Consider the following 25988-nt stretch of genomic DNA (forward strand, 5'->3'; position numbering starts at 1 on the left):
CCTCACACCTGTCAGAATGGCTAGAATTAACAACACAGAAACAACAAGTGTCGGCAAGAATGTGGAGAAAAAGGAATCCTTGTGCACTGTTGGTGGGAATGCAAACTGGTGCAGCCACTCTGGAAAACAGTATGGAGATTCCTCAAAAAGTTAAAATAGAACTATCCTATGATCTCGGAACTGCATCAATGAGTATTTACCCAAAGAACACAAAAACACTAATTCCAAAGGATACATCCATCCCTATGCGTATAGCAGCATCATTTACGATAGCCTAATTACAGAAGCAGCCCTTGTGTCTAAAGATAGATGAATGGGGGCGCCGGGGTGGCTCAGTGGGTTAAGCCGCTGCCTTCAGCTCAGGTCATGATCTCAGGGTCCTGGGATCGAGTCCCACATTGGGCTCTCTGCTCAGCAGGGAGCCTGCTTCCTCCCCTCTCTCTCTGCCTGCCTCTCTGCCTACTTGTGATCTCTCTCTGTCAAATAAATAAATCAAATCTTTAAAAAAAAAAAAAGAAGATAGATGAATGGATAAGGAAAATATGATACACACGCACACACACACACAAGAATATTATTCAGCCGTAAAAAGAATGAAATCTTGTCATTTCCAATGGCATGGGTGGAGCTACAGAGTATAATGCTAAGCGAAATAAGTCAGTCAGAGAAACATAAATACCATACAATGTCATTCATATGTTGAATTTAAGAAACAAAACAAAGGAGCAAAGGAAAATAAAAAGAGAGATAAACAGATTCTTGAGTCTTTCTTAAGAAACAGACTCTTAACCGTAGAGAACAAAGTGTTTCATTACCAGAAGGGAGACGGGTGGGGACATGGGTAAAATAGGTGACGGGGATAAAGGAGGGCCCTTGTCACGATGAGCACTGGGTGGGGTATGGAACTGCTCAGTCACTATATTGTACATCTGAAACTACTGTAACACTGTTATGTTAACTATGCTGGAATTAAAATTAAGACTAAAAAAAATTTTTTTGAAGAAATTTTGTAAAAAGGGTGAATAAAGATCACCTAGTAAATATCTTAGCTAGCAAACAGAGAGCAGGAATTTGAATCTGAAGCCCCATGATCTTCCCACTGCTTGAATCTCTCTAGTAGGTGGTGGCCTCTGACTTGAGCTATAGCTTTCCCTTGGAGGAGCAGGCCAAGGCAAATCAGCAGACTTCTCTATTTGATTATTCTTTTTCAATCACAAAATATAAAAGAAGATATATACTGTATGGTGACTAACATAACATATTAAAAATGATAATAAATAAATTTTAAAAAAAGAAGATAAACCAAAGTATTATATATAATACTACAATATCACTTGAATGGATGACTAATTGCAAAACAAAATGAAACACTTCCCAATGTCATTAAATTCACTCAGTTTCTCTATGTATGGTAACATCTCACATTTTAATAATAAATCCTGAATTTCCAACTCACTTTCAGATTTTCAGTTTGGAAACTCCTCCGGTCTCTCTTCACCACTAGAATGTTCTGCAGCTTTGGTGTCACCGTCACACTGTCAGCATCTCTATAGGAGTTCTTCTAAGGTGGTTAAAGGCAAGACTGTTGTGGGCTCCAAGCCGGACTCTGCACCTATTGAGGGAAAACATCCAATTGAAATATTGTCAGGATTAAATGAGCTACTGTTCCAAGTATTTAGATAGAAAGATCTCAGTTAATTGTAATTATTATTATTAAGGTTTTCAACTGTCCTAGAAAATGAGATGCATCTGTGACTGTCTTTTAGTATTGCTGTTCAGCTGGCAGAAAACAACCCTGCTTCATCCACTCGAGGGGCTAGGTGGAACTGGAGGGGCAGGTGCACAGTCCTGTTTGGGGGCAGAGGACAGAATAGTGTGGACAACTGGGTACCACTTGGCACTGCAACGAGATAGGACTCAAAGGAGAGGGAGAGTCTTTTGATCCATCTCTGTCTTTTATAATCAAAGTTATCACCTTGTTATAATAAAAAAAGGATCAAAATGTCTGTCTGGAGAGGAGAAACATTTCTAATTTTAGCAGCATGGAAAGAAAGAAAGAAAATTACATCTTATATTGGGAAAAACAAAAATACGAGTAGTATTTATTTCTGGATAGTAAGACTACTATAAATAGTTTTATTTAGTTTTGGGGGTACTTCTCCAAGATTTCCAAAATTTTTGATGAATATATTTTACTTGCACAATGAAAAAGATAATAAAGTTATGGGCATTATAGAAATTGATACCCAACTTTCCTTCCAGCTTGTCTATTCTCTGCCAACATTTATTTTTATAACAGCACTTAGGTTCTCCCCTCATTTTCTTTTGGATACACTAATGAGGCACCAAACTTAATGCTTGTCTTGGTTAAGCCTAATTTCAGGAGCAAAAACATCATTCTTTACCTCTTTTCTGATGTTGTGCCTCTGGCTGAGATTAACATGGGAGAAACTGGACAAATTTAGGAAAGGCAAGAGAGTTTATTATAAATAAAACCCAAGAGAAGCACAGTAGTACTCAACTCTAGTCCGGGAAACCTAACATTACTTGTTTGGGTTGAACCTACACCAGTGAATCAATCTATTATCATTTCACTTTGTAACATTTTGCTCTAACACTTAGTCCTTTCTAAAAAGCACTGCATTCTCTTAAATGTCTCTATCTAATATTTTAAGGATTTGTCAGCCTGCAGAACTCTTCTAAATCCTAGGAAGACACACTGAAGTTTTAGATCAAATAATGAATTCAAAAAGACATGATTCCTTCTCATTGCATTTAGGGATTTTTTCCTACACAAAATTAATTAATTAAGGCCGCTCCAGATTGGTATGTGACACTTTTTTTTTTTTTAAGATTTTATTTATTTATTTGACAGAGAGAGAGAGACAGCCAGAGAGCACAAGCGGAATAATGGCAGAGGGAGAGAGAGAAGCAGGCTCACCACTGAGCGGGGAGCCCGACAGAAGGCTCGATCCCAGAACCCTGGCATCATGACCCGAGCCGAAGGCAGATGCTTTACCAACTGAGCCACTCAGGCGCCCCCACAAAATTTAGAATGTTCCTTTTTAGAAAACATACCCAGAAATACTTAGAATTAGAGACTGATTAAAAAATGCTTCTTCAGAGGAGCAAGTCCATTATTTACCCAAATCATTGTTGAATGATAAACAGGTGAGGTGAGAGAACTTACCATTAGTCATAGTGCCACCTAAGGAATAATTATACTTAATATTTCGCCGTATAGCCCTTTATTTGTAAAATGGGGCTAACAACAATGACTGTCCTGCACCCCTCACAAGGTGTCAGAGGATCAAAGGGAAAGAACTCACGTGAACATAATTTCTGTACTGAAAATTTGTCTTTGACCAGGAGCTGTTTTTACTTAAGAAGTCTTTGGGTGATGGCTCAATCACAGTGCCTGGTAAGGATGTGGGTGCTCTCAACATGCTCCTCCCACCTCCTTCTCCAGGACCATCTGCAGTCTGAACCCTCTCAAGGCTGTCTAAGAACTTTACACGTTATTAAATCATTTGGTCCTTGCAACAACCCTGTGAGAAAAGACGTTTTTACCTTCATATTACAGGGGAAGAAAAGACCCAGAGAGATTAAGGAAATTGTTCAATGTCACATAATCATCAAGTGGTAGAACTAGTATTTGAACCTTAGGCAGGCTGGCTCTACAGTCTGTGTTCTTAACTAGTAGATTATGTTGCTTTGACTTGACTGTCAGAGATGGAAAAGGGGAGCATCTGGATTACTGGACAATGCCAGGGCTCTGCCCTCCAGCAGCATTATCACGAGTGCCATCACCAGCGACTGCCTTAAATACTGTATACATGTCCATGTCCCAATCACCAAACTATGAATGGTACCTTGTTTGGAAAAAGGGTCTTTGTAAATGGAATTAAATGAGGGATTTTGAGATGAGGAGATACCCCTGGATTAGAGAGTAGACTACATTCAATAACAAATGGAAGATTTAAGACAGAAGAGAACTCACAGAGAAGGGGAAGAGGGAACGTGACCACCAGGCAGAGACTGGAGTGAAGTGGTCTCCACTAAAAAAACAATGACCACCACTGCAAGTTGGAAGAAGCAGAGAGCAGACTGCCCCCAAAGCTCCCCAGGAGAAGAGAAGTCCTGCTGGGTCTCTCAGCCTTCCAGCCTCCAGAGCTGGGAGAGAATATGTTTGTTATTTTAAGCCACTCATTTTGTGGCAATTTATTACTGCAGCCTCAAGAAACTAATACAAATATATAGTGCTTTCCAGCTTTCGAAGGGCTTTAGTACATGTGATCTCACATGATCCACCACACCCCTACCCTCATAACAGTTCAGTTTGGTGAGCCAGCTCCACCACAAAATGACTGTGAGACCTTGTGCAAGTCGCCAGCTGCTCTGTTCTCTAGCCCTTTATTTGTAAAATGGGGCTAACAACAATGACTGTCCTGCATCCCTCACAAGGTGTCAGAGGATCAAAGGGAAAGAACTCACGTGAACATAATTTCTGTACTGAAAATTTGTCTTTGACCAGGAGCTGTTTTTACTTAAGAAGTCTTCGGGTGATGGCTCAATCACAGTGCCTGGTAAGGATGTGGGTGCTCTCAACACGCTCCTGCCACCTCCTTCTCCAGGACCATCTGCAGTCTGAACCCTCTCAAGGCTGGGAGTAGAGAGACTGGGAATCACCGGGAAACTAGGTCAGGGCCAGAAATTTAACAAGACGGAGCTCTGCTGTGAGTCTGGTCATTCCATGAACTGAAGATTCGTGTCATAATGCTGGCTTCTCAAGAAACATCTGCTGGAAGAAGAGAAAGGCAGTGAACCTTGTTCCCCAAAAGCCCTTGTGCCCTGCATGATCAGAAGCCAGGGACCACCCCAGAAGGTATGAGTGAAAGTTCATTTTCCTGCTGACCTTTCGTTCCTGAGCCTTTGGTGATGATGGCTCTGAAAGGTGGTAATTAGTGCCAATCGAGGTGATGTTTTTGTGAAGCTGACACCTCTCTATTAGGAAATGGACTGTGGCCAGTGGGCCAGCCACTCAAGCAGGGCACAAAATAGCTACATAATCAGCGCTTGGCCAAACCCTGAACAATTAGTGTCTTCCTCCAACCATGCTCTAGTGCACAATGGAGACCCTTGCAAGGATGGAAAAATGGGAACTACAGGGTTGAATGGCACCCTAAGCCTTGGAATAGAAATATAAACAATGACAAGGAAGAAGAAACACAATGGGAGCTAGAATAGGAATGTAGGCAGGGCAACTCGGGGTGCTTGTCTGGGAACAGAATAAGCCCACGAGGAAGAGAAGAGCATGTATTAAGTCAAAGACACTACTCTAAATTCAGTGCAAGCAAGTTCCTGATTTTTAATGAATTATGTCACTTGCATTCTGTCAAACTTCTTGTCTCTTGTTCTTTTTTTAAAAAATATTTTATTTATTTATTTGACACAGAGAGAGAGAGAGAGAGAGAGAGAGAGAGATCACAAGCAGGCAGAGAGGGAGAGGGGGAAGCAGGCTCCCTGCTGAGCAAAGAGCCTGATGTGGGACTCGATCCCAGGACCATGAGATCATGGCCTGAGCCGAAGGCAGAGGCTTAACACACTGATCCACCCAGGTGCCCTTGTCTCTTGTTCTTAATAGCACTTGCCACCAGCATTTTATATACACATAGATGAAATATTAGTGTTTCATATGTATTCTCTCTCTATATATGTAGATATATGATTTTTGTTTTCCTTTTTGCTCTCCCACTAAATTGTTAGCTCAAAGAGGTAGGGACATATTATATACTTTGTTTCCTGCAATAAACCCAGATACTTCACCTCGCCTGCAGATCTTCTGAGATTCAGTCAGTCAGGAATTAGGGCGGGAGAGGGGTTGGCATTGGCAGTTTTTCAAAGTTCCTCCCATGATTCTAATGTGCAGCCAGGGTGGGGACTGTTTATCCATCCTTTTAAGAAGGAAGGAACTGAAGCCTGGAAAGGTCATGTGCCTTGTCTGAGGTTTTCTACATGCTATTAGCAGTGGAAATGAGGACTCAGTGGAGCCCTGTCTCTTTACACACTTTAATGTCCCTTCGCTTAACTTGGAGAAGGTTTGTGAAAGAGTAGAGAAAGATTCATTTTTCTGCAGTCCTGTAGAAGAACTAACTTGTACCTGTTTGCTTAGGATTTCTCTGGTTTTAGCACTTTAAGAAAGGAGAAATAATGCTTCATACACAGTTGTGAAGGTTAAATTAGCTAATATTTGTAAAGCACTTAGCACAAAGCCTGGCAAGTTGTAAGAGATCAATTGCTGTTGCCTTTTAAACTGTTAGAGGAGTCTTTGGAAACAAAGTAACCAAGGTAGAAACACTCTTCCTTCCTTTCTTTCCTCCTTCCTCTTCTTTGCTTTGTTCTTTTTTCTTAGTACAGGTGTAAAGAATGGATATGTTTCAGGAGGTCTAACAATTGCTAGAGCAATAAAATACTTCTTTTTTAAACCAACACTCATTACTGTCAACTTTAAATGACACCCAGACAACCCTAGGTAGTATAATTTCACCCTGCCGAGTGAAAGCATTTCAAGGTGCTCAATCATTAAACAGCTACTTAAAACAACTCTTTGAGGGCTTCTCCTTCCCTTGGGCATCCGTGCTTGTTACTCTGTCAAAGTGCCTATTTCCTGGAATCAGGCTTCGGCCGACTGCCTAGATGTTGGTATGCTGGACTGATTATTTTTCTAAGGCAGCACTGGAGTTCTTGGGATACCAATTGAATTTGATCCATATGGTTGCCCTGAGAATCACAAAATGATAATTATGTGGAACTCAGTCTCCTGGTGTTTACTTGTTTGCTTGTTGTTTATTTTCCTCATAGACCAACCAAAAGATGAATGTGGGGGCAACTCCAAACTGGAGGGTTCATTTAGTCTTATCTCACTAGCACTGGCTGTCTTTGCATCTTTAGCAAATCCATATTACAAATGATGGTTCATTTGTAGGACCATGAAATAAGCAGAAATGCAGAATATTAGAAAATTTTTGAGGGCGCCTGGGTGGCTCAGTGGGTTAAGCCGCTGCCTTCGGCTCAGGTCATGATCTCAGGGTCCTGGGATCAAGTGCCGCATCGGGCTCTCTGCTCGGCAGGGAGCCTGCTTCCTCCTCTCATTCTCTCTCTGCCTGCCTCTCTGCCTACTTGTGATGTCTCTCTGTCAAATAAATAAAATAAAAAATCTTAAAAAAAAATTTTTTTTTTGAGAATAGGACTTTGAGGACTACCTCATGCAACTCCCTTGAGAATACTGTTCACTTAATATTTTGTTAATGCAACACTTTACAATCTACCAAGAAACCCCTCTGGTATTATCATTGCCCATCAAATGGTGACAAGAAGATTTAAGGAAGCTGCAGATTTTGATATGGTAGAGCAATGGGTAGGTGTAGGAGGGGGGAATAAATCTTGTGTGGTGACAAGTCGAGGAGCAAATCAGCAAGGAAGGGACTGTCTAGGTTGATTGGCAATCAATAAAAGCCCTAAAAAAACCTATTTTTATACATAACAGGGGTGAATATCAAAATAATTATGTTGAAATAAAGAAGCCAGTCAAAAAGAGTACATACTGCATTCCATTTACATATAGTTCTGGAAAGTAAAAACTAATATTTCGTGATAAAAAGCAGATCAGTAGTTGCCTGTGACTATACCACCACCATTCATCTGCTTACCCCAGTGAGTAACCTGGCATCACCCTTGAACCCTGACCAGTCAACTCGTCACAGGTCTTACAGATTCTTTAGATGTTTATAATCACCCTCTTCTTGCTCTTCTCATGGTCACTCTCTTAGTCAAATCTTCGAATGCCTTACCTCTTTTTAGTAGTCTCCAGCTGATCTCCTTTCTTCTGTTTCCTTCCTTTCTAATCTATCCTTCATATTCTTTTCAGAGTAACTATTAAATGTTTTCTATTTTTTAATATTAAAATTTTTTTAATACTAAAAAATAGAAAACATTTAAAAAATAATTTTAACATGTGGAATTATAAACACCTATGCGTCTATCACTGAGAATTAAGAACTATCCAAATTTTGGAATTTCTACTTGGTATATTTAAAAAAAAAAAAATTACGATGAATTAATCCTTGTTCTTCCCCCGATCTTCTACTCCACTGATGCTCTCCCATTTCTAACACTATCATATATCTGCATGTAGCTATTCAACATACGCTTTTATACTTCTACTAAATATCTGTGTTCTCGTGTCAAAAATTAAATAAATGGTACCTGTAACTTGGTTTATTAAGTCCTTCAAGATCTACATGTTTTGATATAAAGAGGAAATGGGCTCTAGGCTCTATATTGCTATATATATATACAGACAGATCACAATTTATCCATTATCTTATGGGGGGACATTTATGTTGCTTCCCATTTTTTGGTATTAACAGCAACTCCTAATAAACGTTATTGCATATGTCCCTGTAGTGGGATGAGCGATATCCCCAAGTATTTGCTCATGTCCTAATCCCTTGATTCTGTCTACATTACCTTATAAAGATGTGATTAAGTTAAAGCTAAAGATGTGATTAAGTTTAAGATTTGAGAGGAAGCTCTTCTGGATTTTGCAGGGGGGCTCCAAATTCAATTACATGGATCTCTGTAACAAAGAGGCAGAAGGAAATTTAAGAGCACACAGAGAGGTAAGGGCAATGTGAAGACAGAGCACACACACACACACACACACAGCCACAAGCGCTAAGGAACAGCAGCAGCCGCCAGAACCTGGAAGAGGCAAGGAATGAATTCTCTCCGTGCTTCTGAAGGGAGCACAATGCTGCCTCCACCTGGATTTCCAACTCCTGACCTCCAGAACCATGAGAGAATAGATTTCTGTTGTTTTAAGCCATTAAGTTTGTGGTAATTTGTTATGCTGCCACAGAGAACTAACACATTGTATATTATACTATGTATAATCATTTTCTAGGATTTACATTTAGGAGTCACAGGGTATGTTACATATTTTATTTTATTTAGGAATTTAGAGAGCATTCTAAATTATATTCTCCACAGCAGCATATGATGTTTTCCATTTCCTACAACCTTAGCAGCTGCTGATATTGTTGGAGTGTAAAAGCTTTGTCAATCCAAAAAGTATGAGAGTATTTCATTATTATTTTATTTGCACTTCTCTGATTACTTGTGAGGTTGAGAAAATGTTTGTATGATTCTTGGTCACTTGGATTTCCACCTCAGTGGGTTCCTGTTCATAATCTCCATGCATGTTCATTGGGTTGTTTATATTTTTCTTTTTATTTCAGCAGGTCTTCACATTTCTGAATACTAATCCTCAGTCTGTTATCCATGGTTCAAATATTTTCAACAAGTCTTTGGATCTTTTTTTTTTTTTAAGATTTTATTTATTTATTTGACAGAAATGACAAGTAGGCAGAGGCAGGCAGAGAGAGGGAGAAGCAGGCTCCCTGTTGAACAGAGAGCCCGACGTGGGGCTCGATCCCAGGATCCTGAGATCATGACCTGAGCCGAAGGCAGAGGCTTAACCCTATGAGCCACCCAGGCACCCCAAGTCTTTGGATCTCTTAACCATAACATATTTTGAAAGAAAGGAGCTTTAAATTTAAAGACTTATCACATTTGTTCTTTATGAGTCATACTTTCTGTGTCTGGCCTAGGAAATCTTTCTCTACTTTCATATCAAAGATTCTCCTATAGATTTTTTTTTTTTTTTTACAATTGTCTTAAAGTTTTGTTTTTCACATTTGATTTTCAATCTAATAGGAATCCTTTTTTTCAGAGTAGTTTAGGTTGAAATATAACTTCACTTTTTTCTTTATGAAAGTCACTTGTACCATTTTCCCACTGGTTTGTAATACTACCTCAATCACATACAAATCACATAACCTGTCACTTCTGGGTCTCTAGTTTCCCAGTCTACAGACCTATATTCCCATGTCAGTGCCAGTGTCACTGCTGAATTCCTAAAGGCTCAGGAAGGAACTGCAAATGACCACCAGAATACAGATGCACCTGCCTAAATTCAGAGACCACAGTGGGGAGGTCAGATCTCAAGGAACCATGGAAAGGTCCCATGGAGAGAGTTAGTTTTAACCATCTGCTGAACCCAAAAGTGCAATGTTACCTGGTAGACTAAGAATTCTCTTCTTCTTTTACTTCTCTCTCACACACCCTTTCTGATCTTGGCTGGACCAGAAAGAACAGCTAGTAAATGGGGAGCAAGTGGAAAGGCAGAGAGACATATTGCCAGGCACAGGCAACAACTAACCAGGTCTGAGCATGGTGAATGGGGAGAAATCCCACCTCTCAATGAATCTTAAAACACTTGTATTGTACTGGACATTCTAGAAATATACAGGCAATGAAAAGATGATTTCAGACCTTTTGCCCCTTGTAAGCAGGTGAAAATTATCCCACTAAATAAATTTGGAAGGGTCATTGGTAGGGAAGAATAAAGTTGCCTCTGATCACCTCCTGCCCCTGAGTCATGCAGTCAGTACCTTAGCACCTTCCATGTTATCCCCATCTCCATCTACTCCTTAAATCTCTCTTCATTCACTTGTACAGTCACTTACAGTTCCTCAAACCAGTCCACTGGTTAATGCCTCCAGAATTTTGCACATGCTGGTCTCCCAGCCTGTAATGTCCGTCCGTCCGTCCTTCCTTCCTTCCTCTTTTCTACCTGGCTAATTCCTAATTTTCTTTCAGAACATCTCTCAAACCTCACCTTCTCTGAGACACATTCCTCTTTCTCCTTCCATATTTAGATGCATACTCCTATATAATAAACTTATTTACATTATTATAATTGTTGATATTATGACATATTGTTGATTCCCCCCTACCACCAAATATATCTTATCATATCCTTGGTGCTTAGCACAATGTCTCCAACATGGTAGGCATTCAGTAAATGACTGCCAGTGGCAGATGGTGGGATAAAGAATAGATTAAGAGTCAACAGCCAGGAATAACAGGGAGGACATTCGGAGGAGAGGAGAAGGGAGTTGGGGGATATCAGAGGGGGAGATGAACTATGAGAGACTATGGACTCTGAGAAACAAACTGAGGATATTGGAGGGGAGGGTGGCGGGGTCGGGGTTTGGGTGAGCCTGCTGGTGGGAATTAAGGAGGGCACGTATTGCATGGAGCTCTAGGTGTGGTGCATAAACAATGAATTTTGGAACACTGAAAGAAAATAAAATAAAATTAAATTAAAAAAAATAAAAGAGCCAGCAGCCAGGATTCCTTTGAGAAATATCCGTTTCTGGAGGAGAGTAAAAGACCTCTGGAAGGTATACAGCAACCAGGAATCAAGAGAAATGATACTGGTAGCAGCTAACAGCAGAAGGTAGAGCTACTCATAGACAACCTGGGCACAGCATGCTCAGAAGAATCATCTTTGAAACCTGAAGGATTTTTCCCACAATGAGGACCTCAAAAATTACCTTTCCTAGAGAGAGGCTCAAGTGAACATAATTAAATGAAAAGAATTTTTAAATAAATGTGTAGGATGTGTCGGGCACTGTGCTTGGCATGCTAATTCACTCAGGAATTCTGAGAGTTCTGAAGAAAGCAACAAGCATTTCTGATAGAAATTCTACACGAGGAAATCCCTTAGCCTAGAATATGCAAAGGCAGACAAAAAAAAGATGTGAAAATCTGCACATACACACACACACACTCAAAAGTTTGTATGAGCATTTCATCACTGCCTCTCATAAGCGCTACTTTCTTGACTCTTTTCCCTGTAAATGATCCTGTTCATAATGTTTATAATAAAATGCAGCAGTAATAAAATATGATGAAAGATAAATGGATGTATTTAAAAAGTAGTTGTACAAAAGACTGTTTATGTTGCATGGCAGACTATCTTTCATACTAAAAGTGGCTAAATTTATCTACATAAATCATGATCATGTTCACTGGTTTTTGCATTGACTTCTCTAAACTCTTCCAGATTTAACCTCTAGTCTTTGTATGTTGAGCACTGGATAGCAACAATTGGCTTATTGTTGGTCTTATCTGAAGGCGACCCACTTCTCTCTGGGGGAATCCTAATTCCTGAGAAGCCCACTGGGCTGCATTTTTTTTTTTAAGTTCTTAGTGTTCATTTTTGGTTTTGACATAAAACAGAGAATAGTGGATTTGGGATCCAAAAGACCAGAAGTGAAGACCCTTAAGAGAGAGTCTGTTTCTTTCTATTGTTATGGAATAAAAAGAGTGTCAGGACTGGCCTTCACCACTCTTTTCCAGGCCTTCCTTTCTCAGGTTTGAAGTCCAGTTGGGAAGAATTACTTTTTGCTTGCTTCTATAACATCAATCTCTCCCATCTCTCTACACCTACCCCTCTCCAGCTGACTATCAAAATCTAAAGACATTTATCAGTTATTTTTATCATATTAATATTTATCATATTAAGGTTTTAGGTGGGGGAGCTCAGAACAAATTTGTCACATACATAAATTTTATAACAGTCATCGTCATCTTCATCACCAATTTCAACATCTTTATAAATAAGAACATTACAATAGTCTCTAACTTTTATTGATCACTTACTATGTTCCTAGACCTGTCAAAAAATTTTTCACACATTATCTCATTCAATATTCACCACAACTTCATGGAGTAGGTAATAACACTGTTTTCATCTTATACATGAGGAAACTGGAACTTAGAAGACTCAAATGACTTGCCCAACATACCAGAGAGTGGGAGTAGCAGAGTCAGGATTGAAACCAGGGCTCTCTGATTCCACTATACCACCAACGCCCGCTAGGGCTCTCTGATTCCAGACCCACATTCTTTTTTAAAATAATCAATTAATTAATTAATTAAATTATTTATTTGTTAGAGAGAGAGAATACAAGTAGGGGAAGCTACAGAGGCAGAAGGAAAAGCAGGCTTCCTGCTGAGCAGGGAGCCCAATCCCAGACTCGATTCCAGGACTCTGGGATCATGACCTGAGCTGAAGGCAGTTGCTTAACTGACTGAGCTGCCCAGGCATCCCTCCAAACCCACATTCTTTACCACTATACCATACATATGCACACAGCACAAAGTGCTCTTCATGTTTATGGCTTTTTACTTTGAGAATTTTTTTGTGGCAACATCTTAATCCCAGACCTATTTTCATGGGCAACCAGAAGCATATACATACAAACTTAATTTAAGGTTGTTCTAAGCAAAATAAAGTTATAATGGCAAATCTTTTTTTCTTTTTTTAACTTGTCATTCAAAATAAAATATGCAGCAGCTCTTACACTCCCTAAGTGTGACTTGGAGAGAACTGATTCACTGCCATTTTAATTTTATATTTTCTGTTCCTCAGTTGCTTTTCCAAAGTCTTTTTTCCTCTGCTATAGGGTCAAAAAACAGTGGTCTGTGGGTCAAAGCTGACTGCTTTTGTAAGTAAAGTTTTATTGGAACAAACCATGACTATTCATTTATCTATTGTATGGCTTTTTTGCTCTCCCCAACCCCACCCTGCCAAATCTAAAATATTTACTACCACACCCTTTAGAGAAAAAGGGTGAGCTATATATTTAGCATAATCACAACTAAAATCCTTCAGGCATTTTTGGTATATAAAAACTGACAAGCTGGGACACCTGGGTGGCCTAATCAGTTAAAAGTCTGCCTTCGGCTCTGGTCATGCTCCCGGGGTCCTGGGACTGAGTCCCGCATCAGGCTCCCTGCTCAGCAGGAACCTGCTTCTCTGCCTGCTGTTCCCCCTGCTTGTGCTCTCTCTCTCTTTCTCTCTGACAAATAAATAAAAATCTTTAAAACAAAAACAAAAACTGAAAAGCTAATTCTAAAATTTATATGGAGATTCAAAAGACTTAAGTTGGCCATCTGGAAAAATTCAGTGTTAGAGAACTGATAGCACCTGATTCTAAAGTTGATTTGGACTGCTTAGGGCCCTGCCACCAGGTTGGCATTTTTCTTAAACTTTGAATCTCCTTCTTCTCGATCCTGACTTTTAAGGACGTGTCTTCTTGAGACGACCCATTTCCTTAGTGAAGGAGATGATCTTCACATGAAGGAGATGATCTTCACGTAAAGGAGATGATCTTCATTCCACAGCTTTTGTGACATATTCAGTTCTGATGAGAAGATGAGTGTATGTGAAGGTAAAAGGAACAACTTCCCCTATGAAACTCAATGTCCTCCAAGGTTGGTACACATCAGTGCCACTCCAAGGGGAAATTCTTTCATGGAATGATTTCTGAGTCAGGCAGTCTCTAATTTGAGTGTCTCCCACATCCTGGGATTCTTCCACTTTGAACTCCTCTGCTATAACCATTTATGAACCTACTATTTCTTTCTTCCCTCTAGAGTTCCAGTATGGGCAAAACCAAAATCCTCTTCTTTTTCTTGTTCCTTTTACCTCATGCATCATCTAGGGTCCTCTATCCCTTAGCCTCAAAACAAGCCAGTTAACTGATGAAATTTCTTAAAAATATTCTTTTAATTTTTTTTATTTGAGTATAGCTGATACACAATGTTACATTAGTTTCAGGTGTACAACATATGTTATGGTATGCTTACCAAAAGCATAGCTCTCATCTGTCACCATACAACAGTATTATAATATCATTGACTATATTCCCTATGCTGTGCCTTTTATACCCATGACTTATTCATTCTATAACCAGAAGCTTGTATCTTCCACTCCACTTCCCCCATTTTGCCCATCCTTCAACCCCCTTTCACTCTAACAATCCTCAATTTGTTCTCTGTATTTATAGGTCTGATTTTTTAAAAAAGATTTTATTTATTTCTTTGACACAAAGAGAGAGAAAGATCACAAATAGACAGAGAGGCAGAGGGGGCGGAGCAGTCTCCCTGCTGAGCAGAGAGCCCAATGCAGGGCTTGATCCCAGGACCCTGAGATCATGACTTGAGCCAAAGGCAGAGGCTTAACCCACTGAGCCACCCAGGCACCCCAGGTCTGATTTTTTTTGATTGCTTATTCATTTTTGTTTTTTAGATTCCACATAAAAGTGAAGTCATATGGTATTTGTCTTTCTCTGTCTGACTTAATTCACTTAGCATAATGCCCACTAGGTCCATTCATATGGTTTCAAATAGTAAGTTCTCAGCCTTTCTTATGGCTGTGTCATATTCCACTGTGTGTATATGTATGTGTATGTGTCTCTGTGTGTGTATACACCACACCTTCCTTATCCCTTTGTTTCTTGATAGATACTTAGGTTGCTTCCATATCTTGGTTATCATAAATAATGCTGTAATAAACATAAAGGAACATGTATCTTTTTGATTTAGTGTTTCTGGTTATTTTGGGGAAATACCCCCTAATGAAATCATTGGATCATATGGCATGTCTTTCTTCCCTTTTTTTAGGAACCCCCATACTGTTTTCCATAGTGGCTGTATCAATGTACATTCCCACCAACAGTATATGAGTACTCCTTTCTACATCCTCACCAACACTTATTATTTCTTGTCTTTTTTATTTTAGCCATTCTAATGGGTGTGATGTCACCTCACAGTGAGGTGAGTTCTCACTGTGGTTTTGATTTGCATGTCTCTGATGATTAGTGATGGTAATAAGCATCTTTTCTGATGCCTGTTGGCCATCTGTGTATCTTTTGTGTCTGTTTTTTTCCTCTATGATTTCCCCCCTCTCCAAAGAAAAGAAGCAAAGCCCTTAATATACTTGGAAACTGTGGCTTAAGTTTTCTTTCTCCAGGCAGACCTTGTTATCATTCTCTTAATCGGATTTATGATTCTCCTCTAAATTTTCGCCAAGTACTGCATTTTCTTCTGCACTATGACCCACACCTGGATGTGGTATTCTACCCAAGGTCTGACTAATGGTGATTATAAGATTAATACTGCTCTATACTGCTCCATTTGGTGCCTAATCTAATCACAGGCTTCATCACTACTGAGTTCTAAACTTTACTTTCTGATTCTGCAAGTATTTTATTTATATATGTCTATATGTACATGCCCAGTATACGAATTCATTTAAAAATGTCTATCATTGAGGTACCTGGGTGGCTCAGTTGGTTGAGTGTCTGACTCTTGATTTTGGCTCAGGTTGTGATCTCGGGGTTGTGAGACTGAGCCCCATGTTGGGCTCCTTGGGCTCGTTGCTCAGCAGGCAGTCTGCTTGAGCTTCTCTCTCCCTCTGTCCCTCCCCCTGCTTGTGTGTGCTCATTTGTACGCGCATGCTCTCTCTCTCTCTCTCACAAATAAATAAATAAATCCTAAAAAAAGAAAATGTCTATTATTATTACAAAAGCTACTTTGCTATTTTTTTAAAAAATTTACTATGTCCTAATGGACTGCTGAGAATGGAATTCTTCATTCTGAGAATGAAGCGAAAGGGTCATAAAACTGCATTCTGCAATATTTTCCCTATTTGCTATGTGTACATTCCTTACTGATTTAGAAATTGCTCAAGTTTCCAAAAGAAGAAATGATTTTAAATAGGAATAGTTAAAACATTCTAATGCATTAGTATTTCTCTCTGGGGTGAATGTTAAAAATAGAAGTTATGTAGGTGGGGACAGAAAAACTAAATGTAGGAGGGAGAGAGAGGAGGCACTATAATTTCTACTCAACACATGGCTATTCAGGCTATTCAAGAAGTGATAGTATTTTAGGTCAGCCAAAAATGTGAAAGATAACCTGAAGAAGAAAAGGCCTTGAGGTTATGGTTGCAGAATACAGTCATCTCTAATCACCCTGTCTTTGCTCTAGAGCATTTTAGAAAGAGAAAGCTTATTATGTCTACCAGTAAAGCTTCTTAATGGAAGTAGTTTCATTATGAAAACATACTCCCATTTGTGATCTCAAAAACACAAAGTGGACTTAAAATATTAGCATTATTTCTTCACATACCACTTCAGCATGAAAAAATAGTTTTGTTAATTTTGAGACTTTACTGCTTAACGATCCAATTGGGCTAACAAACACCCCTTATTGACAAATAATGGAAAAGTTCTTTGACTATATCAATCAAGATAAGCTAAATGTTGTAAAAACCCCAATATTTCAAGGGCTATTGAAAAGATTTATTTCTTGCTCTTGCAGTCCAATGCAAAGCTCTCTGAGGTGGAGGAATGGGGAGAGAGGGTCTCCTCCATGAGGACATTTGGACTCTTTACACTGAGGTTATGCCATCTTCTGGGACTCTGGGGTCATCCTGGATCCTCCACATTGGGCTGGCAGAGAAGAAAGGAAAGGGAGGGAGTGGAGGATAGAGCCTGGTAGTGATAACCATTGCTTCCACCCACATTCTTTTGGGCTGACTGTAAGGGAGACTGAGAAATATAATTTAGCTGTGGACCCAGAAAGGAGAGGAAACAAGTTTAGTCAGTAACTAGCCAGTGTCTGCCATATAATTTAAATTAAAGATCACATATTAGCAACAAGGAAGCTGAACTTGTTTCTCCCAGCTCTGGTTCCTTTGGGCTTATAGTGAATCCTTTAAAAATTCACATTAGCTTAAAAATTTGAATATGAGCAGGGCTCACACTAAAAAAAAAGAAATCTCTTATTTTGGGGTTCTCTCAAAAAATCAGAAGATTGCACAGATCTTCTGAACCTACATTTCCACTTGACATGAAGTGGCTGGAATGAAGTAGCAGCTGCCCATTACCCAGAGGCCAGCTCTCCAGTTCACCCTCCAGTGTGCTTTACTCACTCAGCTGCAAATGGGCTTATACCTGCTTTCTCTAGGCTGCATAATGATTTAATCTTTTTGATATTTTGTGTTTTGTCATTAACATATTAATAACAATAACTGACTTCAATAAATTGATTTGGGTCAGCAGTTGTTAGACTATGCTTTAATCATGGTAAAACTACTAGCCAACTCATCTGAAACTCCCTTTCTCCATAGAAGTAATGGTCTAATTATGAAGGAATTGAGATACATATTTTATTTTTAGTCTAATCATTTGTTTAGTAATAATTTGTATTCTGAATAAGGAAGATAATCTATCAGGAACATTGGTTGTTGAATGTGAAAACTTCGCTTTCCTATTTCTTCCTAGGATTAATACTTGCTGGGCTTGTAATTTTAAAGTTCTTTTTATGGACTAAGAGCACTTTACAGAAAAGCAAGCCAAAGCAACTGAATGGTCCTTGGGTTGACAGCAGAACAGTTTACAAAAACATAATCTACTTTATGGTTGTTGATCAAGGGCTAGTTGGGGGAAGAAAGTGAGATGGGGTAGATTTGGTGTGTATCTATAAAAAAAACAAACAAACAACAAAACACACCTTAAATAAAAGAGACATACCAATACAACTCCTTTGTGATTCTTTTAGTTGACTTTGAAATTGTTCCACTATTGACATTTGGAATATTAACCTACTTTGAGGGGAGAATGTTGGGTGAATTTTAAATGACAGTTATAACTGCTTTGTTTCTTTGGAGAACTCTGCACAAATACCTAAGACAACTTTTCTATTGCTTTTTAATTTGCATGTCTACATTTATATAGAAGTTACATAAATTCTGTAGGAGAGAAGTCTGAAGTGGATTTATAAAAACACCCACAGAAGAATTGACATTGTTTTTAATTTTTATTATTGATTTGGATGACAAGAATAAGCTACTGGTTCAATTTTAGACTTAAATCAGCCCATGGGGGCGCCTGGGTGGCTCAGTGGGTTGAAGCCTCTACCTTCGGCTCAGGTCGTGATCCCAGGGTCCTGGGATTGAGCCCCACGTTGGGCTCTCTGCTCAGTGGGGAGCCTGCTTCCTCCTCTCTCTCTGCCTGCCTCTCTGCCTACTTGTGATCTCTGCCTGTCAAATAAATAAATAAAATCTTTAAAAAAAAAAAAATCAGCCCACCGTATCAGGGAATAAAGAAAGAGCACAATTAAAAATCCTGGTAAAGACAGAAAAATAATCTCTCTTCTGAGAGAACATGAGTGGAAATTTTTTAAAAAAATAATCATCTTGAGTGACTATCAAGAACTATCCCTGAAGAAGAAGAAGTTATTGTTTGATATGGGCTGCAAGAAGCCCACTGAAGAGGACCAGTATGGTCCTAACTTACCCAGCTATAAATTCTCACCCAGTGGGAATTATTATCTTCTTGTTCCAGATGAAGAAACTGAGGCTCAGAGAGACGGGTCAACTTGCCCAAAATCCATAAAAGCTAAATAATTGGGGCTGTAGGAATTCATGTTCAAGTTCTCCAGGCACCAAAGTCTGAACTGAGAAAAAGAAGGCATGAATATTGAGAAACAGCACACCAAGAGAGAGAGACTCAGGTTGCACAAAAATGGACAGCAGCTTAGGTTTTTAAGTATGGTTCACCAACTAGATGACTACAAGGAGGAAGTTTCAAAGACCTGAGGCAAAGTGGACTGAGGGATGTAGCAATTCTCTCTCCAACTCCCAGAGACCAAGGCCAGAAATGTGGGCCTAACCAGGGCACTTTGGTACCAGAAGGATACACGCTGGATAGATTCCAATAGAGCAATAAAAACAATAAAGGGAACAGAGATTTATCTGTTGGAAAGATACACAAATCTAAGTGCCTCAGGCTTGCTCAAAAGGGCAGGAGGGTACCATGGACGGCAACTCTTTGAAGTGTGCATAGCACTGAGGAGAGAGTGTTCTGCTGTGGGGGTGTACCTGGGAATTGGAAGTGATGAAAAATGGACAAGAAACTTCTAAGCTGATAGCAGTAAATGTTTTTTGGAAAAGTTACAGGGTAACTCCTCCAGGCTCTGATGTTTAACTTTCCCTGATTCACTCCTTTTCCGAGATTCCAGTGTCTCCTGAAGAAACCCCTGTCCTAGGCAGCCCCCGCTGCTGCACAAGGAGTTCTGGCTAGATTGGCCTTCAGGGATGCTGCTCCCAGGGGCATGGCCTTGGGAAGCTCCAGATGGGCTGGGTAAGGTGACTCATTCGCTTTTCCTCCTATGGTCATTTCTATGAGTCACATACTTTCATGTAGTCCAAAATATGGGAAAGTAACATCAAAAAGCCTAAGATGTTGTTATCAAATGTCTAATGAAAAATAAAAATCCCCTCTCATATGCTCCTTAAAGAAATGTTTATTTAGTCTTTCCATTTTGTTGCTATTTCTTTGATTTATCAGCATCTAAGAGGTGGGGTGAGGACAAGGGAGGCTGTAAACCTGACAGAGAAAGATTAAGGCAGCTCGGCACTGCAGCTCTGAGGCAGTGACCCAAGGTGCTGACCCTTGAAAAGAAAGGTCCAGCTCTTTTCCAATAAGCAAGGATTCCTCTCCTGAATAAGAAGGGAGTTCTAGGGGTGCCTGGGTGGCTCAGTGGGTTGAGCCTCTGCCTTCGGCTTGGGTCATGATCTCAGGGACCTGGGATCGAGCCCCGCATTGGGCTCTCTGTTCAGTGTGGAGCCTGCTTCCCTCTTCTCTCTGTCTCTGCCTCTCTGCCTACTTGTGATCTCTCTCTCTCTCTGTCAGATAAGTGGATGAAATCTTAAAAAAAAAAAGGAGGGAGTTCTAGCCAACTGAGTATTCTTCAGTTCTATGTTTGTAAGAGCATAGTGCCCATGTCTACTTGGCTGGAGACAGTGGTGGGCAATATGGAACATGTCCTTGGACATCAGATGGATCTGGATTTAAACCTGGATCTGTCACTTACTAGCTATGTGATTTCAGGCAGGATCCTTGACTGCCCTGAGACTTAGTTTTCAGATCTATAGCATAACCATTATAATAAAAATCATAGTAATGATAGTGTTAACATGTTTACCACTGATGGAGCTGGTACTCTATACAAGATATAGTTCTACAGACTTTACATATATTATCTCATATAATCTTCACAACAACCTTACAGAAAGGTATTAATATTGTCCCCATTTTTTAAGTGTGGAACCTGAGGAAAACAAGTTTCAGGGACTTGCCAAAGGTCAGGGGAATAGAGAAAAGCAGAAGTCGTGTAGTATCTATCTCCTCAGGTTGTTGTGAGGCTTACTAGAGGTAAAACAGCTAAAGGTATTAGTTCCAACTAAACGTACAACAATATACATATTTCTTAAGAGCTAAAAACAGGGAAAGGAGAACTCCCTTTCTAATTGTCCCTAATTGTTATCTCTTTCTTTTTAAAATAAATGAATAAGTCTCTTCACTATCAACATCCTACACAAGAGTAATCTGCAGTATTCCTTATATTTTAACCCAAATTATTCAATGTTCATAGAGATGATTTGCAAAAAAGCTGTAGCAACACACCAGGCTAGTATGTATTCCCCAGCTCTACTCAAGAGGCTGCTGTGTTCTGCCAATCAGTCAAAATAAACATGTAGAAACCACTAAAACTTGACTCTCAGTAAAGATGATTACAAATCCAGGAGCATACTTCAGAGCAAAATAAAATATCTTCTTTACAAACACACATACACACACACACAGACTCTAATATGGTGTTCAACACCATCTTTGAAGATGGTGAATAAAACTTTTCCTTCCTCCCTTCCCCCCTCCTACCCTCTCTCCCTCCCTCTCTCTTTCTTTTTTTTCCCCCTGAACAAAGTTTCTTTTCCTGCATGTTGATCAGTGTATTAGTCTGGCTGTCATAAAACACCACAAGCTGGATGGCTTAAGCAATAGAAATTAATTTATTCACAGTTCTAGAGGCTGGCAAGTTCAAGATCAAGGTTCTAGCAGGGTTTGGCTTCGGGTGAGGACTTTGTTCCTGGCTTATAGGTGGCTGCCTTGTCACCAGGTTCTCACAGGGCCTTTCCTTGGTACATGTGGAAGAGAGGAAGAGAGCCTTATAAGGCTACCAATATTATCAGATTAAGACCCCTACCCTTATGACCTCACTTAACCTTAATCACATCCTAAAAATCCTATCTCCAATGATAGTCACATTGGGGGTTAGGACTTCAATGTAAGAATTTTGTGGAGGACACAGTTCAGCCCATGGCAGTTGGTTAGTCTGAACTCAATTTTATGTAGAGACCTATGTATTTCAGAGACTCATTCATTATTCATTACAATTTTCTATTGATTGTGGTCACCACTCAACCAGTAATTAGAAAAGGTCTGTTGATTCAGGTGTTTGTGTAGTTCACGGACAGATTAAATGTAGTAGGTAAGAGCTCTTGATAAAGCAGAGTGAAAAGAGTCACAGAATATAGGGTGGTGGTATTCTTTCTAAAAATAAGTCTTGATGGCTAACAATTGTGCTTCTAACACTGAAGGTATTTTGGAACATAAACAAGTTACCCAAAAGCAAAAGTTAGATCTGGAAAGGAAAGGGCCCATTCTGCAGAAGGAACATGTTCTTTCCAAACGGTTTGCATAATTTCCTATGTAGCTTTCATGTTACAGAAAACAAACACTTAGGTAATTTTGGTGACTATGTAGACCAAGTTTCCATGTCTCTGAAATCTCACTGGGGCTAGATTAGTTTAAGAAGTCTTGTTAACTTTCTTTCCATATGTCATTTAAACCTTTGGAAAATATGAATGTGCTATTTTCTCGCTTTTGGACTTCTTTATTTTCTCCTTTTAACCAGGCATGCTCAAAAGTGGTGATGTCTGTGTGTGAGCCTCAGTGGGGGAGTGGGGAAATGGGAAGAGTTGGATTAAAAAAGAATAGATTTTTCCAATTACAAAAACTCAGATAATAGTCAGCTTTTGGTGTCCAAAATAGAACCTGTTTTTAAGGCTATTGTCTTGAGATTAGATTTTCAAGGAAAAAAACCTTACATGTCTCCTTTAAGAAACCAAGATTTGGACACTATTGGTTTTTCCCATGGGGAAGTAAAGAATCATTCTACCAGGACAGTAAGTCCATGAATTTGTTTGTTCTTTTTTAAAAAGATTTTTATTTATTTTTTTTGACAGAGATCACAAGTAGGCAGAGAAGCAGGCAGAGAGAGAAGGGGAAACAGGCTCCCCACTGAGCAGAGAGCCTGATGCGGGGCTCTATCCCAGGACCCTGAGATCATGACCTGAGCCAAAGGCAGTGGCCTAACCCACTGAGCCACCCAGGTGCCCCATGAATTTGCTGTTTTATGTGGAAGAGTTAGAGGGTGCAGGGGGCACATGGGAGAGTCCTTGTCCTAACAGGGGTTGGGGGCCAGAGAAGAGTCAGATTAAACAAAACAAAACAAAACAAAAACACAAAAACAACCTCTGGTTGTTTAGGAGGTATTTGAATGGGTAGAGGGAGCACTGATGGCAAAGAAAGCTGGCTTTCACTTTCTTAAGATCCCTGAAAGAAACTAACTTTCCAACTGCCACTAGACCATTCTGCAGCATAAAGTACTCAGGCAGTGGAGGCCCTGAGGTTTTGTGCCTCAGTTTCTGTGTGCAAAGTCTGCGAGCCTTCTGGGGCCCTCTGTGGTGGCATGAAGGACAATGAAACAGAGGCTAGGTTTGGATGGAAGATGCTCCAGAGCCTCAGAGGTTCTTGGGTTGGTAGGCAGTGCTTGCCGAGGAGAGTGTGGGCCAGCCCTGGAATGCACCAGGCCCTGACCAGCTTGAGAGAGAGACCAGATCACAAGTTCCCTGGCCACAGGCCAGCAGTCTGGTGACCCCTACCATTAGGCTCTGTCTTTTCTTTTCCACCTTACCCTAATTTTGTTTAGGCTGTTGTAAAGATGTGGTATGTTCCCCAGCTCACTGTGTAAATTTTAATCATTCATTAAAACCCAGAAGTGTCCACTCTTCTGTGAATTTTCCCAGACCCCTTTGGCTCCCATTCAATCTTCTCTCTTGGGGACCCACAACACCCATTAAATGAGCTTTGGCATTTAACTATGTACTACTTGGAACTATAATTTCCACATTTGGATCTTTTCTCTTTCCAGTGAGACACCCAGTTTCTTGCACGAAGGTGCTTTTGTTTTCCCATATATCAGATGCTAAAAGAAGCAGATATTTAATAAGTTCATATTGAACAAATGAAGGCACTTGACTGCCTCAAAGGGCTGCCACCAGAGTTAATGTGATTCAGAAGAAAAGTACAGGTCAAAGGAATGCTTATTGTTTTCTCATAGTGGAAAGTCCCAGCCAGTTATCAATTAATAGTATCAACAGAATTTATCTGGCGCTTAACAGAGGGTGACTTCTGAAGATAACTCCACAGACAGAGCCAATTGTGAAACAGGATGAATTCTCCCTCTCTGGTCTCAGACTAATCACTTAACTCCTGCCATGCCACACGCAGAAAAATGTATTCTGTCATCAGTCCCATATGAGTTTACAAGCCCGTGTTCCATGTTCCAGAAGAACGGCACGCTGATGCAGATGTCAATGGGCTCTCGGCCTTGTGAGTTTATGTGCTGAAGGATCTTTGGGTGAAAAGCAATGATATAAACACAAAGGAACCATTATTAGACATTGCACTGACATTCTCATATTGTATCAGGTCAGGGGAGGACGGGACAAGGGCAGGACTTGGGCAAGTGAGGAGACAGACTAGCAGTGGGAGCAACATGCTGGGTAAACAGTTGTAAATCCCCCAGGCTGAACCTTGTTAACATTTTACAGAATGCTTTGTCTCTTTTAAGCAAGCTACAAAGCAAGAATGAATTCACAAAGCATCTTTGGAGGTCAGTGGAATTTCTCTGTTTCTGTGGGACATCACTAATTATTCACAAACTCATTGGTAGCCCGAGGTTCACCGAGTTGGATTGAGAAATGATGCAGCATTTTGTTTAACAGGTTGGAGGAGACAGCTTAGGTAGAGGTGGTACACACATAAAAATGACTGGTTTTCCCAGTGCTTCAAAGGTAACTCCACAGCTGGGTCAGAAGAAGCTACCCATCTCTCTTTCTGGTGCACTTTTGGTGACTTATTTTTGTTCTCCCTGCCTGTTTGGCACTTCAGCACCTAGGTTTCCAAGGCTCTGAAGAGCAGCATGTTGTGGGTCATTTCTCCATGGGGGTAAATGAGGAAGAAGTTTACTCTCAAAGCGCGTGCAGCCAGGGTACGGTTTGGGCATAGAATAAAAAGCATTACTACTTTGTTGAACATAAATGGTCAAGGAGCTGATTTCATTAACAAGTTTCAGGCAGAAGTTTCAAACTGTCATGGCTGCAAAGTATTAAAGGGCAAGATGCCACTAATTCCAGGTGGATTAAAAGCACTGCTAATTTTTCTTAGGGGCATTTCAATTTTGAAAAGTGTATCAGTTTGAAAACACACATTAAATGCTGTTTTTGAGATGAAACCTTATGAAACCATAAGGAATTAAACTACTGGTCAATAAGTGGGATTTTTCTCAAATAATCCTAGAACTCTGTGTTCCAGAAAGGACTGTGTGTACAGCACTGAGGGAGAGGGAGAAGGAAGATAGCAGCTGAGGAGGAGGACATGTCTGAGGAATGTGGCCTCAGGACAATCAGGGAAATTGCAACAAAGGAAAAATCTGACAGAGAAACTGAAGAAGCAAACTCAATCTCCCGAGGTATCTGGCTGGGCTGAAACACATTTTATGACTTTGGTGATTAAAAAAATCTATATATTTTGAATGTTAAGATAATGAAGATCAAAGCTACAAAATTTGGATGAAAAGAGGATTACTGTCATGTTTCAAGTTTTGGAAAAGAAATGATGGAATAACCTTTGGATCAAAGTGGCTGAAAAGTGGATATTTGAGTGTCTCAGAAAACAAACAAACAAACAAAACTTGCAAACCTTTACATAGGAAATTCATCATAATAATGTAGAAAAACACATGAATTCATGCTGCATGGAACGAAGCTTAATGTAGGAGTCTGCCGTTAAGGAAATAGGCACCCTAAGTAGGATTATTATCCATTGTTTTTGAATCCATATGATGATTAGATGAAAAATACACCACAACACCATATATAATAAGACTCTTTTCCATCCAATTACTTAAAGAACTACTTTAATATCTATTGTCCAATTAGATTCACATCAATCCTGAGAATGGTTAGAGCAGGTTTTATTCCCATTTTATAGTTGGGAAGGCAGAGTCCAAGGAGGTTCTGTATCTTTGTAAGA

At 39.8% G+C, this 25988-nt stretch overlaps 1 protein-coding gene across 1 annotated transcript in view; it reads right to left on the minus strand.

Moving 5' to 3' along the window:
• The window catches only part of ANKRD55 (ankyrin repeat domain 55), a 402288-nt gene that overhangs the window by 161663 nt on the left and 214637 nt on the right, over positions 1-25988 (minus strand). The window contains exon 7 of the mRNA XM_059175015.1: positions 1457-1612. The gene's annotated coding sequence lies outside the window, so the exon portion shown is untranslated. The remainder of the gene's footprint in view (positions 1-1456; positions 1613-25988) is intronic.

This window comes from Mustela lutreola, chromosome 5 (genome assembly GCF_030435805.1).
Source record: "Mustela lutreola isolate mMusLut2 chromosome 5, mMusLut2.pri, whole genome shotgun sequence".
Lineage (NCBI taxonomy): Eukaryota > Metazoa > Chordata > Mammalia > Carnivora > Mustelidae > Mustela > Mustela lutreola.